At 30.5% G+C, this 21421-nt stretch overlaps 1 long non-coding RNA gene across 1 annotated transcript in view; it reads right to left on the bottom strand.

Annotated features, from left to right (window-relative positions):
* Positions 1-1832: 1832 nt before the first annotated feature.
* The window catches only part of LOC148301573 (uncharacterized), a 73343-nt gene continuing 53754 nt past the window's right edge, over positions 1833-21421 (bottom strand). The window contains exon 3 of the long non-coding RNA XR_015838779.1: positions 1833-1910. This is a non-coding gene — a long non-coding RNA (uncharacterized LOC148301573). The remainder of the gene's footprint in view (positions 1911-21421) is intronic.

Genomic DNA, 21421 nt, shown 5'->3' with positions numbered 1-21421 from the left:
TGAAATTATATATAATGGAAATATGTGTTTTCTTTTCCATTTGACAACACTGGATCACAACAATGGCCGGATACAGCTAGTTAAAAATAACAACTCACTTAACTTATGACTAATCGACTTTATTTTTGTCGTTTAGTTTTTATATTTACATTTCTAATGTATCAATCTAATATAAGTATATATTTTTTAATTTAAGCCTTACTTGGTAGTAATTTCCAAGTAAAATTAAAAATGGATTGATATTACCACAATAATCAACAAATGAAAATATAAATCTTATTAAAATTATTTACATATTTACTAGCCATTGTATTTGTTTTAAAAAATATCATATTTTTTACTTTGTTATATCATTGGATTATTTACAAGAAATTTGTATTCTATCACCTTTTTGATTTTCCAAAATATCAAATTTTGCTAAGTTTGTGCATATATATGCGTGGATTTGTATAACTCCATTAAAAAAAACTTATGAATTAATGATAAAGAGAGTTTAATGAACATAACAACATAAGGGCACCATTTAATTAAAGTTTGTTAAGGTGTTGCTAATTAAAGATTACAGCTCAATATGATCATTCGTGTAATTAACTACTGTTTAAGTCCATGAGAACTTGACCTTCAGCGATTAATTTCAATTTAATAGTACAAAAATTCTATCCTTTTAATCGATTGTGATAATTAAGGCCGTTGCGTCTATGGGATAGTCTTTCGTCTTTTATTGCATTTATCTGTTAACTGTGGCTCGTTCCCTTTGGCGGCATAACTGATGCTAGGTCCTGGCTATAATTGCGTGCTCGAGAGATTTATCTAATTATGGGAGATTAATGCAGGAAAACGTAAATCCTCGCGAACTAACTGGTAAGCCATTTAGTTAGACTGCAATGGTCGGCTGAGAAACTTTCAATCTTCTTACCCCTCGTTTCCAAACAGAGAAATACTTAAACTTTAAGCTTACAATATGGATTAAAATATTATTATTTTCATATTATTTTTTGATATCTCATCAAAGACGAAGAAGAATATGGAAGTCTGGGCATTTACAGGGCTGGTTTAAGTGATCACTTTACACACGTGTAACATTCACCAATTCTACCCATTATTGACAACTACACTACTCAAATTCTTAGAAGTTCTTTATATATTAACCAATTTAGAAACCTTGTTCTTGAATCACTAGAACTTCACTAGAGACATCTATTGGTGAGATGTAAAGAAGCTTATTATCAAGCAGAAACTCTTATATTAGTATGTGAGGTCCGAATACTGACGGTCGTCAGCCCCGTAAATGCTCAGACTTCCATATTCTTCTTCATCTTGATGAGATATCAAAAAATAATATGAAAATTACTCCTGTAATTGGAGATAATCCAGATTTCGTGAACAAGTATTTGGACGCATAAATATGTTGTATTATTATTTTACTGATTTATATTTGTGACATATTAAAGAGACCCTCTTAGAGATTAACGGAATAACGCTAAAATTGTTTAGTAAAACAATTGTTTTAGAATGGGTTAGGTATTTTACACCATTATGTAACTTAATTAGTTAGTTAACGAAGAGGATGTAACTGAGTTCAGAAATTATTCTGAAATTTTTATACTTGATTACCTTTATTTATGTTACATTTTACAAAATTCGACTAATGATACCATAAATCGATTTATAAATTGATGGAACAGTATTAAGTAGAAAACATTTGTGAAAGTACCTACTTAATTTGAGGTAAAAAAACTTGAGGTAAAAAACTTTCGATCCCAAGAACGGAATCAGAATCTATAAGCATGTTCAGTAAATTAACAGTTAGGTATATTTTAAAAAATATTTACCTTGCACCCCTCACAAGTAAAAGCTCCGAAGTGAAAGCCTGCTGCAGGCTCTCCACATACTTTGCACTGCTGATTCATCTGCAATCATAAAAAAAACTCATTAACTATTGAATAACAAATTAAGAATAATACAAAATATTTCAACATATACTCTTAAAAGGAACCAATAATGAAACTCATTTTTGACATCTTAATATAGTTGAAATGGGATATGAAAGTCTTTTTATAACAAAGCTTATGACCTTATACAAGCTGGTTAAGGATCACTTTATACACGTGTAACATTCACCACTCTACCCGTGATTGATAACCACAAAACTAAAATTTTTGGAACACATACATATTTTTTTATAAAATTCAACAACTTTGTTTTAACCTCTTTTTTATTAAAAGTACACTTTAACCTACCGGTTTCGACAAGAACCTTGTCATCCTCAGGGTTTATAAAATTGTAAAATATGAAAAACATTTAAATACTCATAATTAATTACATTCCATTACTAAAAACTTCCAAACACTCTGTAAAAAATCCTAAATGTTTTTTTTTAATAATAAAAAAGGGGTAAAAACAAAGTTGTTTAATTTTACAAAGTTTATAAAATGTGCCAAAAAGTATCTGCGAAAAACATTCAAGAAACATGCTAGCCAGCCATGGTTATAAAATATATCATAAATCTCACTTCACTCATGTTTGAGTTCGCGGTAGCATCAATGCTTGATTTGAGAATCCATTTATTTAGCAAAGACCTTTTTATTTCAATGTCAGGTTAAAGGACTGTAAATACCGTGTAAATCTAGTTTAAGATGTCAACAATGTAATAAATAACTGCTTAGTAGAGAAACCCAGATTTGTGAACAAGGATTTGGACATATCCAAAATTTTGTGAATAATAACATGTTGTTACAATAATTACCAACTTTAAATTCTTTAATGATATATGGTGTAACACTCTCCTTACCATCCATTGTATATTTTATTTGAATGACATGATGATGGACTTATTTTCCGAAACCGGTAGTCACAAATAGTGTTTAAAAAAGTGGTATTACACAAAGTAATCAATGGATGGTTAGGAGATTGTTTTATCTCCATACCACTAAGTTCTCAATGCTTTTAATATACAAAAAGAAATATGGTTTATTCCCAATAAACTGGGTCTTCTGAATTTAATAATTTCGCAGGTGTCTAAATTGAATTACTGTTAATAACTTCAGTAATTTGGTGCTCGTATCTTTAACAGAATAATGGTATCAATATTTCAGAAGTAATCATATAATAAAAATAAATGAAAACCTGGTCTACCCAGTTCATGTGTTTTGGCAACGAGGTGTTCCTTCAGTATGTGCGTGATTAAGGATCATTCTCACTTACTTTTGAGTAAGATGTTCGGATAACACGATATCGATTTACGACTCAAGTAACTACATTCACGATGCACCGATCACACTGCCAAATACGCCCTTTAGGTGACGAGAAAATTTTGAGAAAAACTCAATGTAAATCTCGAGGAAGACGAAATAAACCATATCATAGTATTTAACACTAAGATTGTGACGACAAAATAAATAAACCTTTTGTTATTGTTTTAGTAGACTGTCAGATAAATAAAAGATAAAGACAATCACAAATGTTCTAGTTAGAATTTTTAATTCCAACATTTTGAGTGTGTCCAAGTATTTACTTGCTCACAAATCTGGATTATCTCCAACTATAGGAGTTATTTTAAATATATTTTTTTTACATCTCATCATTATCAATTTTCGTATTATTTTTTTAATGATAATAAATGCCCAGACTTCCATATTCTTCTTCATCTTTGATGAGATGTCAAAAAATAATATGAATAATTTTTAATGTTAAAAAATAACGCATTTCTTGTTTTGATTTTTTTGAGTTATTCATTGATACATAAAAAAATAGGATTTGTTAATATCTGCATATACTCTAGCTTTTATGGATTTAATTTGAATGTTTTATATCAATTATCACTGGTCCAGATGATTCACAATTCTTAAATCTGTGATAACTTTATCATGAAACAATAAGTATGGTTTATTTAAAATAGCGAATATTTGTCAAAAAATAAGTATGTGTTTAATAAAAAAGCAAGTAAGAATTATAAATAAGAAGTATTTTGGTATTAGAGTAGAGCGAATCGCCATTCTAAGGCAAATTAAGAAAGCCCCGTGGATTAAGATTTTTCATTATAACACAAATATTGCCTTTAATTTTTTTATTGAACTCACTGTCAAAATATGTTTTTGCATTACAAGGTATACGAGCAGTCTAAATTTTGTGTTTAAAAAAAATATTGATATTCCAAACGTTTTTTAAGAAAATAAAAAGCAAGCACGTTTTGATTAAGGAATCGAGCCTTTTTTATTCCTTAAAATTAAATAATCGCCGGGTAGTTACAAATAAGATTATCCCATAACATCCCAGGGGATATTAAAATCCGAAGTACTTTATACCAAGGTATTATTAATTTAGTAAACCTCCGCTACGTATGTAATTTTGGAATGATTTCTCAATTTATTTGGCTCGCCACGCCGACAACGGTGAGCAAAGAAATGTCTAAATTAAGGACTCAAGCCGTGTGCTAATTGGTGTATCCAGGATGCCTCATTTTTGAGTTTTGAATAATGATTATTTGTTTAAGGGAGTATAATTGGTTAATGCACATTCGTGCTCTTGCAAACTGCTTCAGAATAAGTGCAAAATTTAACAAGGAATTTTTAATATAACATAACGCCCGAGGCTTCGAGGCATAAGATAAATAAATACGAATATATTTTTATTCTTACAAAGTCGTACGAATAACCAGCGTTCCGTTCTACATGCATAATTTCAACTCTTCATGGGTTTTCTTTCATTTTTTAAAGTAAATTACGGGAATGCGGTAGCGTTTTTGCAAATTATTTACTGGTGCTCAAGGGGAGTTAAAAGTTGTTTTTACGCTTACAATATGTGTAAATGTGTTTTGCATGAATATAAGTACCCTTTTACACGTACGGTTTAAAACGTGTTTTATTCATTCACTCAAATCACTATCTCATTTTATATTAATAAAAATGTAAGCGTAATGTCCACTTCTGCGTTTTTAAATAAATAAAAATGTTTACAACATTTTGAGTGTGTCCAAATACTTTTTCACAAAATCTGGATTATCTCCAATCATAGGAGTTAATTTTCATATTATTTTTTGACATCTCATCAAAGATGAAGAAGAATATGGAAGTCTGGGCATTCAAGGGGCTGACGACAGTCATAGGCTGGTTTCAGTGATCACTTTATACATCCAAATACTTGTTCACAAAATCTCCAATTATAGTAGTTATTTTCATTTTATTTTTTGACATCTCATCAAAGATGAAGAAGAATATGGAAATATGTTACACGTGTGTAAAGTGATCACTTAAACCACCCTATGACGGTCGTCAGCCCCGTAAATGCCAAGACTTCCATATTTTTCTTCGTCTTTGATAAGATGTCAAAAAATAATATGAAAATGTATTTGTACATATTTGTTGTCACTAAATAAAAAATAATTTATTTATTTAATAGTTATATTTATTTTTAGATCCGCACAAGAGTAAAACTGGTAAATTATGTATAATAATAATAATAATAATTTGGATAATTTGTATAGCGCCATTTTCATAAAATACTACCTCAAGGGCGCTTATAAAGACATGGATAATAATAATAATAGTAATAAGATGATGATGATAATGATATAAAAAAATAAATGGATTAAAACGTCGTCAATCGATCTCGGGCCGTCGAGTCTGGAGCGGGGAAAAGATGAGCCGACAAATTAAAACGCCTTCCTCTTGATCCCATGGGCTGGAGAATGGCCAAGGTGTTGGGCAGGACGCCTTCCTGAGTTATGGTCGTCACGCTGGAGGGCAGCTTGTTGAGCTCCTCGTCATTGTGGATGGCCAACTTCCAACTATACGGTATACTATACGGTTTATAAGTATTGTTATTTTAAATTATTCTATTATACAATAATTTATCACCAGTAGATAGATATATTTGTTTTTAAATTATTTCATAAGAAAATGTTAAAACATATATTTTTTAAATACGCGATTTTAATCGCACTGTCTGATTATATTTGTAAGTACATAAATTGAAAATAATAAAAATACGAATTAATTTTTGTATAAACGCAAATAAAAGATTTATCGTATAAGGATTGTTTTAAAATTTCTTTTTGACGTCTTTAACCGATGAAGCTATTTTATGAAATTAGAATATAGTTTTTTTGTATTGTTAATATAAATAGTCAGCTAACTAAATAAGAAATTGAAAATTAAAATTTTGGTTTCTTAGGGAAATAATCAACATACACTTTTATTTGAAAAAAATATCGCATTCAGATATTAAAATAATAAAAATTTAATTCATATGAATCTTGTTAGATGTCAAATTTGCACACGAATAGGGTAATATGGATGCTCAAAGATATATAAAGTCGTAAAAGTTACACATGTGTCTAAAATGATAACTTAAGCTATGCGATGAAAAGTAGTATCATATTCCCTTAAAAACCATAAAAAGCTATCGATAAGGAAAACGTTTTTTACATACAAACCTTTTTTACATTCAAACGTTTTTATTTTATTTGTTTGTTTGAAATATAATTTATGTGTTTTTTTTATTAAAACATTTAATTATTTTTATCAAATACTTTTGTTTCCATGTCACTGTTTATTTATCACAAATTCAAATGTCTACCTTTGCAAATGTATAAGGAAGAAAACAAAAATTGTACGTTGATGGTTTATACTCCTGTAGTGTTGAAAGTTCCACTATTGAATCTGTATATTGTATTTACCTAATGTGTATTTGTCACTATTCAAGAGTCGATTAAATAAGAATTTATATTGACAAGATGTTTTCAATTCCGTTCCTTAAACGACTATTATATTTAAGAAGACACCTTAAACCCTGTACATTCCAAGCGAGATGTCCGCGTACACCATTGTCCTTCAGGCTTCGATGGCTGTTTCGTTCCGATGCCATCTACCGCGTCTTACATCCAACCACCTTTAGCGAGCTTTCCTTTCCCGGCGACGGCTGACGTGTGGCGTCTATCAAGCTATTGGGCGTCTCTTCCATAGATAGAATAAAGGCAATACCAGAGATAGTGCTGTATAACAGGAATGTGCGATTGATGGCCGCGATTCGGGCTAAAAGATATACATCTTTCCTCGCATTCAGGGCAGATTTTCAAAGAAATAAATGCGAAATAAATGCAAATAAAATTACTGAAAACAGATAAAAGTTTTACTAAGATTTTTATAACAAAGAATTATTAAGCTTCAAGAACATTAATGTTACAATGGAAAAAATACATTTTCATCTATTTTCCCAATTCTTCTTCTTCTTTTATTCGTAGTGTAGGCCTTGTAGACTATTTTTAAGAAGGATAAGCCTCCTGCGATGTTGATTCCCAGCTTTCAATACATCTCTTTGGTGGTCTGCCTGGGAGTTGTCTACATTGGGAGTCTGGATGGTTTCATTCTCCTCAAAGCGCATACCATTGTCTTCTTCGTTGTCTTCCCCACCTAACGGCGTCTTAGATCTCGGATATTTCCCTTATCCTTGTGTTCCTTATTCTATCTCGTAGAATCTCGCCAGATTTTATTGATTTCATTTACAACATTTTGAGTGTGTACAAATACTTGTTTAAAAATCTGGATTATCTCCAATTATAGGAGTTATTTTTCATATTTTTTTTTGACAACTCATCATTATCAATTTTTATAATATTTTTTTTATATGGGTCGTCAGTCCCGTAAATGCCCAGACTTCCATATTCTTCTTCATTATTTTTGACATCTCAACACAGATCAAGAAGAATATAAAAGTCTGGGCATTTACGGGGCTTGCGATCGGCAGGTTTAAGTGGTCACTGTACACACATGTAACAATAACTACTTCTACCCATGATTGACAACCACACTACTCAAATTATAGGAACATCTATTACATCTTGTTCAAATTCGAAATATAGTGCTTGAATCACTAGGATTTCACTAGAGACATCTATGGTGAGTTCTTAATTTCATAATAACATACAGTTTTTGTATGAGATTTACAAATCAAATACGTTTTATTTGGTTCCCAATGACATGGAGCAGGATTTCACACCTTTTATTGGATTTACTATTAACTTTGTATGTCATGTCGGTTAGATTTATCGATATAAGACCACCCACAAGCTAATTAATTTACATACCTTATTGAATTCTTATAATTTAAGCAAATATTAGCAATTGAGAAATATTGATCTAAACCACTTTTTTATTTATTCTTTGTAAAAAATGTATGTACCTATGCAAATTGGTACATTTTAATGTATACACTAAATACGAAAAAAAAGACATTCTTATAAATCCGCTTTTTCGTAAATATATTTTTAAGAGGACGACCGAGGAAATCTAGGAGCGATCAAGTATTTAAAATACTTGAAATTAGTCAAGTCTAGAGTCGGAATAATAAGCGGGTATGTATGAGGGGATATATGATTGTGGAAGAGGTGAAGAATGTTGGTAAAGGCAGATCGGTGTGGCGTTTTAATATCTCTACCTACCACTTACGGAAAAAATCGCGATGGTAAATTAGTTAGTTTTTTTTTCAAAAACTTAAACTAAAGATCAATATTTTATTTTAAAAAAGCGAGATAGCGTTAAAGACATGCAACTCTTCCCTATACGAGTAAATGTCTTGATTCTAGATTATTTTTTTGAGATGAAAAACCAATGAAAAAAGAGTTATATTTACGTATTTATTTAAAAGTCCGCCTCCGCAGTGTAATGGCCAGCACGCTCGGCTACCGTTCTGGAGGTCCCAGGTTCGATTCCCAGGAGGGTCAAATAAATATACGTGATTTTTTAACTCTAATATTTATTCAATATTTCTCTGGACTGGTACCTGAAGCGGAGGGCTGATCACCTTTCCTTCACGTGTTAACGATCAATATGACACTACATTTATATGATGCAGTGCCCTATGCACAATTGGGGTGCGGATTAGGGTTTGACATTTTTTAAAATTGTATTTAGAAAAGAAAAATTGATTGAATGCTGAATCATATTGCACGTTTGATATTTGAGCCGTCTTAAACATACATAATAAAGAAAGTCTTCAATTATTTAATAACCCACTTTTGACTCATGGAATAAATAATTTGTATGATGAGTATGAATAATTTATTTCATGATGTATTAACATACATTACAGGATATTCTAACATTAATAGCTATGAATATTTTAACCACGAGAAAAAATTAAATATTAATCACATGTTCAAGATTTCTGACTTTTAATGAGATGTTCATAACTCTTAAAAGGTATTCAGTTAGAAAAAATGCGTGTTTTAATGAAGACATTCTTCATAATAATAAAGATATTAATTTTTAATCTGGAGATATTAAAAATCAAAACATCTCATTAAAACATTCAAATTTCTGTCGTTATAAAGGTCATAAATATCGTCATCGTGTTCAAACTGTACAGTTTTTCAATTGTTTGTTTATGTTGTCGTAAACATTTAAATTTGTTAGGAGGAAAGTTGTAAAAAAGGCCCTATCAAAACGAATATTAATAAGTATTTTTTTATTTTACATTTATATGACAAAGGAAAGGATTATTTAAATTCACTCGAATATATCTTTTTTTCTTTTTTTTTTGACAAGTTTTTTAACATTTCATTACACATACTGTTTTTCCTTTTTTAGTGTAACATACTAATTTCCCATTAACAGAGCGATAGAAAAACATATTACCACTAAAAAGACAAATATAAATAATATTTTATCATAAATTCTTTTTCTCGATTCTCTTTCTTACTTTTACTATTTTGTTTCTTTTTATACATTTAAGTACTCTAAAATTTGATCTTTACCATTATGGAAAAAAAAAACAAAACATCTGGAACTCTTTGGTACCAAGAATTTTTATTTTTTATCCATTGATAAAAAAAGAAAACGTTATTATTTTTATGATTTCAACAAAAACATTTCAATTTCAATATTCTTATAAGTTTGATGATGTAACGCAATTAAATCATTTATCGGCTTAACACTTAACACTTAACACAGCTTGTATAAACACTTCTTTGTCTTGATATACCTAAATTGCCTTCTCGACTGTACGTTTACAGAAAAATAATATTAAGCATATTTGAAATTGAACAAACTTTATTGTTTTGGCATTCATTTTGTGGTAAGAGATGGTGAAATTGTAAAAGAAAAAGAAAAATACTTGTTTTTTTACAACTTGAGTTTATTTTATGACGACTGGTTCAGAAACTACGTTTCCATCATCCATATTTCAGTTTACATTTAGATCTGAAGATGGAAGCATAGTTTCTGAAACAAGTCGTCTGTAAAAACTGTAGTGGTGAAAACACAAGTTTTTTTCTTTTTCTTTTACAAACAGTGATTGAAAATCCGAGCCGATCCGGAATCATAAAGCTCAGTTCACATAGCGTTCGATGTTCGCGCCGCCTCGGCGTTCCAACCTAAGTGTTTTATCACGAAGTTGAGGCACCTTTAACGACCTGCGTCTTCGCCACCGAAATTAGATAGATTAGTTAGAATGTTGACTTTCAAGCGCTCACCCGCCTGTTATTATAGATTCGGCTACTCACCATCCATGGAACACGACTCCAGCTTTGTCAAGTCTCTTACTTTGGATAATATTCAATAAACGCTGAACTCTAGTCAATAGGTCCGCTGATGAACATCAATCAAACATTTCTGCTTTCTAACCAAATCTAAGAAAGTATTTTCACCCAAACTAATTTAATAGAATAAAATAACAAATGCTTTGTTTTTCCACATATTTTATTATTTGATCAGTGACCAGGTTTCGTAGTAAACGGCCTCATCAGAATGGGTCCTAACCCGCTAACCGGTGCCTAAGTATATTTCGCTCACTATTTTCAACAAAGTCATATATCAAAAATCGAAAATTTTCAGTTCTGCGTGTTTTCGGAATGCCCAAAAAATGTACTATATCCCAGCAAAAGCGGCATGTTTTTAACTTAATAAGTACCCGCTACAGGGCAGAAAGTGTTGTTTTTGCATTTTGAAGAAAATTGTTCAATTATTTTTTAAATATTCTTAATATTTTTCAATTGGAGAAAAAATATTCAGTTTTTACCTAAAATGATCTGTTGCACAGTAAAAAGTTCAATAAGTGGTTAATTTTTAACACATTGTACTATATTTTCAAACTTTAAAAACGATCTGCAGAAAAATCAAGCTTTTTGATGACGTTGTTGAAAGAAATGAGCGATTTGTCAGTCATGATTGTACGTAAATAATATTTCTGAGATTATATTGTACAATACTTTTTACTTACAAATGTGAGAGCAAATATCTTATTTAAAGATTGTTGATATTTTTTACAATATTCCGGTACATTTTTATATATATTAGTAGGTTTTGTATGCTATTATTACTAGCAATAAAATTATTTACAACTGTTAATTGAATAGTATGCGGGGAAAGCTATGTGTTGACGTCAACCTGTATTTTTTCAGGTACGACTTAATTGCACGTGAAATGAATTCGTTTGCCTCTAAAATAAATCATTAATTTTACCGATACGTGGGTTTTTGTGCTCATTATGAAAGCATATGTCGTCTTCGTGAATGTACGCACGACTTCAAATTTCTTCCCCGGGTATAGCCCGGCATTAATATACTATCACATATATAATTACTAACCCTTTTTTTATATTATCCGTGAATATAAACATTACGTTCCGTATTAATCATGGTTTTCGAAGAATTGCCTAGTATTATCTGAAATGAAAATACTGGCAAAACGTTTCCACATTCAAGATTCTCTCTAGTACGCACGTACAAAATACATAACCGCTTTATACACGTAAACGATCAAATGGTGGTATTCAGTATTTTTGATAAAAGTTTGACTTTATTTTATTTTATTTGGCAGTCACCTAGTGAAAGGACACAGTGTTTCTAACACAGTCAATTCGTCAATGGTAGATACTTGGGTAGGGAATTGAATTTCTGCCTGTTGTGAGAGGACACTGGAATAAAGTACGCCTCGTATTCCCTATATCTTGTCCATATTCACAACATGGTGATGTAACGCACCTTATCTTGTAACGATAAGACCATTAAAAATATATTTTTATGAGAAGCTCTCCTGTATCCTTTCGCCATCTATTAAAATTTTCTCTTAAATTATGTAGTGTTATTCTATACCAAATATGCTTAAAATTTATAAAAACGGAACTCAGTTAATTTTATTAGAGGAAATTTCTATCGACAATAATTAGAAAATTTGTAAAAATCCATTATTCCCGCGATTTGTCTTTGCTTTACGCTTGTTCAAGAAACCCCACTTTGAGAGCTGATTTTTTATAGTATGAAAAATATCGTTTTTTCTCTATAAATATTTTCTACAAATGCGAAACATCTGATGAAAATTTGTGAAGATGGCTGAAAAAAAGAGATATGAAAGATAAAATGAGAGAACAAAAACCACCACAAAATCAAAATGGCCTGATGGCATCATTTCGATATCCATCGTATGCATTAATGTGCAAAGACAACTAGCCCTAACTCAAATTGTGGCTGTTTGGTGTAACACGGCTCAAAGCATTCTTATAACTAGCTTCTATCATATACATCACAGATTTTGTTATATAACTTTCCTTTACCGAAATATTCACTATCCAAAAAGCCACAAAATTGTATTAATTTGATACATGTGTTGGCAAAAAGCATTATTTTAAGTTGACTTTCAACTCGTTTCTCTCAAAACTAAAGTTTTAATTTGCGGCTGTTTGCCTTTGCACATTAGTGCAATCTTACATTTCTATCAAATGTGCTCTTTATCCATTAAGACTATTTCATAGAAATCCAAAAAAATAATTTAACTAAACTGAAATATAATACATATTTAAGCTTTATACGAAAATAACGCAAATAAAAACTTCAATATTTAAATTTGAAAATAAGTTCAATATTTTTATTAATAATTTATTTTCCCAGAAAGTTATTTAATTCACCGGTACGAGCCTGATTATTCTGCATACAGTTTACATTCCATTCGCTTCGCTACAATACATTAAATGTCAACTGTCTTGTTTCTTTCAATCAGAAAATAAATAAAGTGCAGAAAGAAATTAATTCACTTTGTGTTCGTAAGGGTATTTTAAATGCGTGTAAGAAATTTATCCCGACGGATTTAATTACATGAACCAACAAACGGTCGACATGAATATTTTTGTTTTTTAATTTCTCCGATATCTTTTGAAGGTGAAATAATTATTTGTTTGAATATTCGAACTCTGAGATTGTTGAAATCTGAGATATTTAAAAAAACATGTTCAATAATTTTACAGTGAAAGACATATTTTTAAGTTGCCGTTTTCGCTCTTATGTAACAAAACAGATATTTCCTAAAATAGATAAATACCCTACATATGGTTTAGAATAAATAAGTATCGAAAAAGAAGCTGTTTGATCTCTTCTTTCTCTTTCTCAAATTTTTATTTTTGTACAAATAATTTTATTTTAATGACCTGATGATGGAATAATTATTCCGAAACCGGTAGTCATGAATAAGAGTTTATAAAATAAGTTTTACACAAATTGAACGATGAATGATAAAGAGAGTGTTAAATTACCATACCACAATGTTAATAATGCTTTTAATATTATTATAATGTCGTTGGAATGTTTGTCATTTTTTTTCCAAACAAGAAAACATGTCTGTATGACGATCACAATGTGTAATTGTCTACCAAAATACTGAAATTTCCGATTCCGTATATGAAAGTGGTGATATACATGTCGAAGCGATTAAAACGTATGAGTGTGGTCAGAATAAGGAAGCGAATTGAATATTGCAGTCGAAGATTTGGGGCGGCGGCCTTTATTCAGCGCGACATTACCAAAACCAATGACTTTAAATCTCATACAAGAGTGAAACCAGTCCATTTTATAGTGACAGTAACGTTGCTTTTAGTAATTTTCGTATCAGAAAACACTGCTTTTCATCTGTCCATTGGGGTTAATTGAGAACAGGATACCAGAAGCTTTAATACAATTTAATTCAGCCTTAATAAGGCGACATACTCGAAACTCCTGATTTGATCATATTTTAAAATTACTTAATTCATTTCATACATCTTAACTAATTTGTACCTATCAACACGATTTGTGTATATAAATATATTCTGTATAACATTGGAGAACATATTATTAAGAACATTTAAGTATATTTATTTATATAGTTAGATTTTGGTCCTGTGGTCAGTGTCACGGTCTCCGAGTCAGATTTTCTGGGTTTGAATCTTCTTTATCATATTTTGAAATGTATTTTTTGTAACAAGTCCGTTGGTTGAACACAAATCGTATGAAATTAAAATAATAATTCTTTATTTAACAAAAAAAATAGAAAAAAAAATACTACTATGCATATCAACGTAACAACTTTTCAAATAATTGTTATTATTATTTTTATTATGTACCTATAGTTTATTTTTTTTAGATATAACGTGATTAACCATTTATTATAGGAAGTCAAGTGGTTAATACCGTCAAGTTACAAGTAAAAGGATTACTTACATATTAGGTTAGAAAATGTAGCAGTCATATATCCGTATTCTACACGTAAAACCTTACAACATTTTGAGTGTGTCCAAATACTTGTTCACAAAATCTGGATTATCTCCAATTACAGGAGTTATTTTCATATTATTTTTAACATCTCATCAAAGATGAAGAACAATATGGAAGTCTGGGCAATTATAAGCTTAATAATAAAAATGAAAATGGTATTTTCTGCCGTTTCTCATGTGTGTGAATATAATCCAGGATTCGGACCTCACATACTATAAGAGTTTCTGCTTAGTAAAAAGCTTCTTTACATCTCACCAATAGATGTCTCTAGTGAAGTTCTAGTGATTCAAGAACAAGCTTTCTAAATTGGTTCATATATATAGAACTTTTAAGAATTTGAGTAGTGTGGTTGTCAATAATGGGTAGAATTGGTGAATGTTACACGTGTGTAAAGTGATCACTTAAACCAGCCTATGACGGTCATCAGCCCCGTAAATGCCCAGACTTCCTTCATCTTTGATGAGATTTTAAAATAATATAAAAAAAAATAATACGTAAAACCTTGTTAATATTTGACCTACTAACGAAAACTTATATTCAAGGTCTATTTTTACCTCCTGTATCCTACCTTCATCAGGTTTTCAGCGATTTAAGAAATGTTCTTAACACGGCACTTAACTGTCCGCCTCCGTAGCGTAATGGTCAGCACGCTCGGCTACCGTTCTGGAGGTCCCGGGTTCGATTCCCAATGGGGGTAAAATAAATATAAGTGATTTTTTCACTGTAATATTTATTCAATATTACCATGGACTGGTACCTGAAGCGGAGGGCCGATCACCTTTCCTTCATGTGTAAACGATCAAGATAACACTGCGTTTATATGACACAGTGCCCTGTGCACCATTGGGGTGCGGATAAGGGTTTTATTATTATTATCTTAACACGGCAGTGTTTAAAAATAATTTTACAAAATGCAATATGAAACCCAACATCTTTAAAAAATGCAACTGACGGATCCAACCTAATGACATAATACCAATCTACTCTCAATCAAAATTCCATAGCCCTCCGATGACGCTGCCCTGGTCTGACTTACTTCACTTATATTCCAGCGATTGTAAATTGACTTATAATTGCTGGAATTTAATTTTATTCATTGACTTCACGAGAGACATAACTCAAAACAGTGGCAAGGATTTAAAAAAAAATACCATAAAAAATAAAATTATTCGCATCCAGAATCGTCTTTTAATAATCAGTCTCCAAAGATAAATAAATCCTTAATGAAGAAATACGTGTTTATAAACAGCAGAGTGAAGGGTTCTTGCGCGTTGACGAATAGCGTGTTTTTTTAAAGCTCAGACATTTCCATATTTTCGATAGTAAAAATATATTAAGTCGTCAGAATTTTAATGTCGACTGTCCTTAAAATGAAGGCAATTATTTTTTATAGCAGGAAACATTTGATATTTGATGACTGCGTGGAAATCGAAGATGTGTAAAAGTTGTCTATATTAACCCTTTCTATCCTGAGCTCCCTGAACTCTTGAGAAATTTATAACCAAAAATAATGTTTGACTAAAATGCAATTTCGATCAAAAATCAATTGTTAATTTAAAAATAATTTATTAATTCATAATATGTAATTGGCAACTTTCCGTATGAAAAAGTGAAAAAAGTTAAAACAACATTTATATAAAAAAAAATCAGTGTAATGTAACAATAATAAGGGAATATATCTTTTTTGAATGTTTTTCGCAGTTACTTTGTGGCACATTTTATAAACCTTATAAAATAAACAACTTTGTTTTAACCACTTTTTATTTTATTTTTTCTCCGGTTTTGTCATCATCAGGGTTTTTGTACTAAAATTTAAGACATTTAAATACTCATAGTTAATTACTCTTCCTTAGAAGGCTTGGTAAATAAAATGAAAAAAATATGTGAATACAATGTTTATCTCTAGAGTTGAATTTTTGGAATGATCCAGATTTGTGCTATACTTCAACGAATCCGTCTCTTTAGCATTAGTTATGATATCATAACGATGACGTCTCTAATAAGACGAAACAATTGTATCAGTTTTTTTTCTTATACCAGTATTCCGAACTGTAGAGAAATAGAGATAGAACAGTTTATTCTACGCTCTTTAAAATTTAAGAGAGGATACCGCAACAAAAATTTTTTTTAAAAGCTCACCTCTTTTCGGTTTTTAATTTTTTTTGGACTACTTTATTATCATTTAAAGATTTCACTTTTTTGCCGTAGTAAAGGTTAATTGTTCAAAACTAATGTAAAATTTATGCTACTCAACCAAACGTATTTATCGCTCTTTAAATAAATGTACTATTCTAAGTAGGTACTTAGTATTTTAAAATTACCTTGTAATTATTAAAAAAACGTATTTTATACTGCCGATGAAAACTGATTTACAATAATAAAGTTAGATGTGGAGAGGGGTAAATCATGCATTTTGGTATATATCTCACCACTTCAGGTCGGTTTGCGGACTTTAGGGTTCAAAGGGTTAAGTTTCCAGGAACTGGACTACTCCTCAGAGACGCTCTTGAGATACGCATCTTCTTAATATATCGGTGTATAAAATTAACAAATTACAGTTTTAAGTGCTCTGTATCTTCCAAGATTGAATGGCTTTGTCGATAAGACTATGAGATTAAAAACTGGCTTTCATAAACATTGCATTAAATGCCAGCCGAATTATTATTTTATTTATTGTTTTAAATATACGCTTGTACGAAGACTTATATTTTTGAGTCTTTAAAATGAATTGATTACGAATAAATTATTTATTTTTATTAAGATATTTAAGAAACATCTTAATACTTCAACGATTAACGGATTTTTTATGTCCTGATATTTTGGAAAAATGAATTAAGTAGGTTAATAATTTGAAGCATTTCTACCTAACTAACTATTTCGTCATCGATTCGCATCCCCTGAGGGTAAGCAGAGAGGATAAAATACCACACCATTTTGTCTTTGTGTACATTCTTCGTCTCTCCAATATTCTTGTTATGTGTGTGTATATTGTACATACCTTGTTTTAATGTTATTTATTTATTCGTTCTACGTCTAAACAAATCATCTTAACGTATGTTTCTTTATTAAACAAGTAATGTTTATCTCACCTTTCATTTTCATTCATTCCGAGTTTCACCATTTGAACATTTATCATTCGTTGCCTTGTCGCAAATTTGTCTGTGAGATCGGATTTTAGATACATTTTTGTCAACTTCATGCTTTGCTTCCATATATAAAGGTTAGTGCAGGACTCGAATAGAAATAATAATGTAAGATAAAATTAAAACGTTTTAATGGCTGATATTTTCTATTTATTTGATTCAAAGGTAAACTAACCGTATTTTGAAATCAGAACTGAACTACCATTTGCTAACAATAAAAATTTATGAAAATAGGAAAAAAAATCGAGTGATTTATTAAGAAATAATAATCATAGAAATATTACATCCGAATAAACTGTAAATTTTTAGATAAATGAAAACAATTGAAATGACAAATTAACAAAACAATTCCGGTAAAACCGTAAAAAACATTAAAAAATACTTTATTAAAGAAAAAAGTCACAACTTAACAAAAAAATGTTTTTTATCTGTAATTGACGTAGTTTTATATATTAAATCCACCGAACGACTGAGGTCAAGAGTAAAAATAACTAAACATTTCGTTTTGGATTTTGAAAGTAAATCAAAATGTTCACGTTGAATGCAAGAAGACCTGATGGGAAATGAAATCGAATACGTTTTAATCATGCACCAGCTGTTTACTCAATAAACAAGAAAAAGCGGAATAATTACACCGATAAATTAAAGCAACAAAATAATCTGAAAAGCAGCCCAGTTTTCATGGTATAAAAGTAATTACATGCATTTTTAATTGCTTCGATTACACACAATTTTATATAAAGCAAAGATTGATCTGATATTGATAAAAATTATTGAAAAAATACGTGTTGGATGGTCAACTCGCGAAGGGCTATTAAAAATATTTTGCTACGGATCGTAACAATTACAGAGCATCAGAGCGGGCTCATTCAAAGGCAGGGCTTCTAGATGAAGATTTTGATTACAATTTTTAAATAAATTATTAACGTGACGCGTTGCTGATGTTGGTACGTAAAGAACCAAATTAATATAAGATTTTGAGTGATTATGAATTTCTCGGAAAATTATAATATTATTTGATTGATCGATTAATTTGCCTCGCTACAATATTATTAAAATGGAGCAACGTGTGATCCTAATTGCTTTTTATAGTTTCTCCACCATTCAATTACTACATTTCCACGTATTAACAATCCACAATTTGTGGGGTCTCTTCATCGTTGAAACTTATATGCACGTATGTTATTGAATGTATGTTAATACCAAAAATGATACACAAAAAAATATATGTATGCAAGTCTTATACTGAAAGAAATTAAATAGTGATATTAACACATACATAATTTTCATGTTTATTGATATAGCACACATCTCTCATATGTCTTTTCTGACCCTTATTCGCACCCAATTAGGCATAGGGCACTGCGTCGTATTAATGCAGTGTTATCTTGATCGTAACTTACATGAAGGCAAGGGGATCACTCCTGCGCTTCAGCGACCAGTCCAGGGTTAGTTAAATGATCTGTAAAATCACTAATATTTACTCCCCCCCCTGGAAAACGAGTCCAGGACCTCTAGCACGGTAGATAATTACGCTAACCATTACACTTTGGAGGAGGATAAAATGTAACAGGATAAAATATAAAAATAAAACACTTCTATAAAACCACTTTTTTGCAGTTTATTCGTATCAATATAGTTTCTATTTTAATAGAGTAGTTTTGTGAATGACAGATGTTCTCGATAATAGGTAAAAATTTTTTTTTTTCATGAGAACATGTGTTGTTCTCGAAATTAGTTGTGTTTTCACTAACAAAACTCTAAGACAGTGGTCCTATACAAGTGTTTGATTATTAAATTTAAATCACCATGTTATTCTACAAAATTAAGTAAAAAATCAGTAACGTTTTGGATACGATACTATTGAAAAAGAAAGTTTGCAATGTAGTTACAGATTGTAAGAAGATTGGTATGAACCTACTTGATCTGATTAAAATGAACATCACAGTGCCTAAACTCTATACTAATGTAGGTACTCTACATAGTTCTGTAGAATGTAATGGCCCGTGAGATCAAAAGTCATACAGGGGTAGATAAAAGGTACAGGTGTATGTACAAACATTTTTGGGAAACGTAGAAATATTTACGTAAATTATTTCAAATGGAAAACTTAGAAAAAGTGTTGTTTCAATACAAGCCTTCAAATAATTTATGCAGTAAAAAACAAACAGATCACAACAATGTGTCTCTAAATCCTTGTTCATAAAAAAGAAGTTATTTTTACATTTGTATATCTTAACATGGATGTAAAATAATATGAATGTCTGGGTATTTACAGGGCTTATGACTTGTCATAGGCTAGTAAAGTTTATCACTTTATACACGTGAAACTGTATGCTACCTGCGTCCTATCTGATCTTGTATTTTATAGTCCCACGGTTGGGGCAGTACGCATGGAGGGGCTAAGCTGAGTAAATAAAGCAATTAGTATTTTTTTTACCTCATTTTAAGTATGAGAAACTTTCTTGACTGGCGAGAATTGCTCTTTAGTGAATTCAAATTGAACTTTATGAAATTTAACAACTTTGTTTTAATACAATTATATATAAAACAAAGATTGATCTGATATTGATTTCAACAAGAAACCAGTAGGTTAAAGTGTACTAAAAATAATAAAAATGGTTAAAACAAAGTTGTTGAATTTTATAAAGTTCATAAAATGTGCCACAAAGTATCTGCGAAAAACATTCAAGAAATTCTAATTGTGGTTTGCTCTCAAATACTATAGATGAAGAAAACAAACAGCCGAAATTGGAATACTGCTGAGAATTGCTATACCATGATCGTCATGTTTATGATTGTTTAACATCTTGATTTATGAATAAAACATCTCTAAGTGGGACTTTCGATGGGTATCGAAATGCAATGTGTAATGTCCCCGTGGGAGTTTGTGGTGATGTAGAAACACGGCTGCAGAGTGCAGCTGACTGCAGAGATGCACCGAAGGGAAGTGTTCACGATGCACCATGTTTATTATGATATGGTGGATATAGGGGATATGGTGGCCGCATCCGTCGTGACGCGGGGTCGTGAGTAGCGGAAGTGCTTTAGATACAGGGGCACTAAGAAATCACGTACTTTCACTACCTTAATGAAAAAATATAAAAAAAAAACCGTTACATTTTTCAACCAGTTAGGATTTTTTTTATATCTTAAAATAGTAAAAAATCCACCCCTGTAATGAATTGTATATAACTTACAAATACGATTGTATATGCCGTTTCTTCTTTTTTTTCTTGCCTGCGTGTAGGTCTTTACATTAAAACTTTATTAGTTTGTAGATATCAATAAAAATATATCACATTACTGAAATTATAGGAAAGGTGTTGGGATTGAGCTTAAGAAATTTCAAGAGATTTACGTTAAACTTTTGCAATTTACTAATTAAATTAGAATGGTTAAATGTAGCTTCTTTTAGTGTAAATTATCAATTAACCTACTGACCATTTTTCTGATCTTATTTTGAAGTATATATTAAATTAATTTATTTACACTATAATTAAATAATTTAATAATCTTTAGTGTATTGCTTTTGTAATTTTCATCGTTATTAACACGTGATTACACTTACGCTTATTCAGGAAAGCATACATTAGGTGTAAAATTATTTAGAAAACTAAAACTCTTGTTTCTTAACGGTGCTTGAGTACTTGTGAATTAGGGGCACATTTAATATTTGTTTATTTTATGATATTTTCACTTCAACTGCTTCTATCACCTGACTTTAAAATTATCATCTCTCTAGATATTTTTTGGTACAATT

The sequence above is a fragment of the Brachycentrus maculatus genome, unplaced genomic scaffold, assembly GCF_059751285.1.
Source record: "Brachycentrus maculatus isolate JH-2025_06_01 unplaced genomic scaffold, ASM5975128v1 h1tg000538l, whole genome shotgun sequence".
NCBI classification, from domain to species: domain Eukaryota; kingdom Metazoa; phylum Arthropoda; class Insecta; order Trichoptera; family Brachycentridae; genus Brachycentrus; species Brachycentrus maculatus.
The sequence above is the reverse complement of the archived record's forward strand: the minus strand, read 5'-3'. Positions and strand labels throughout refer to the sequence as shown.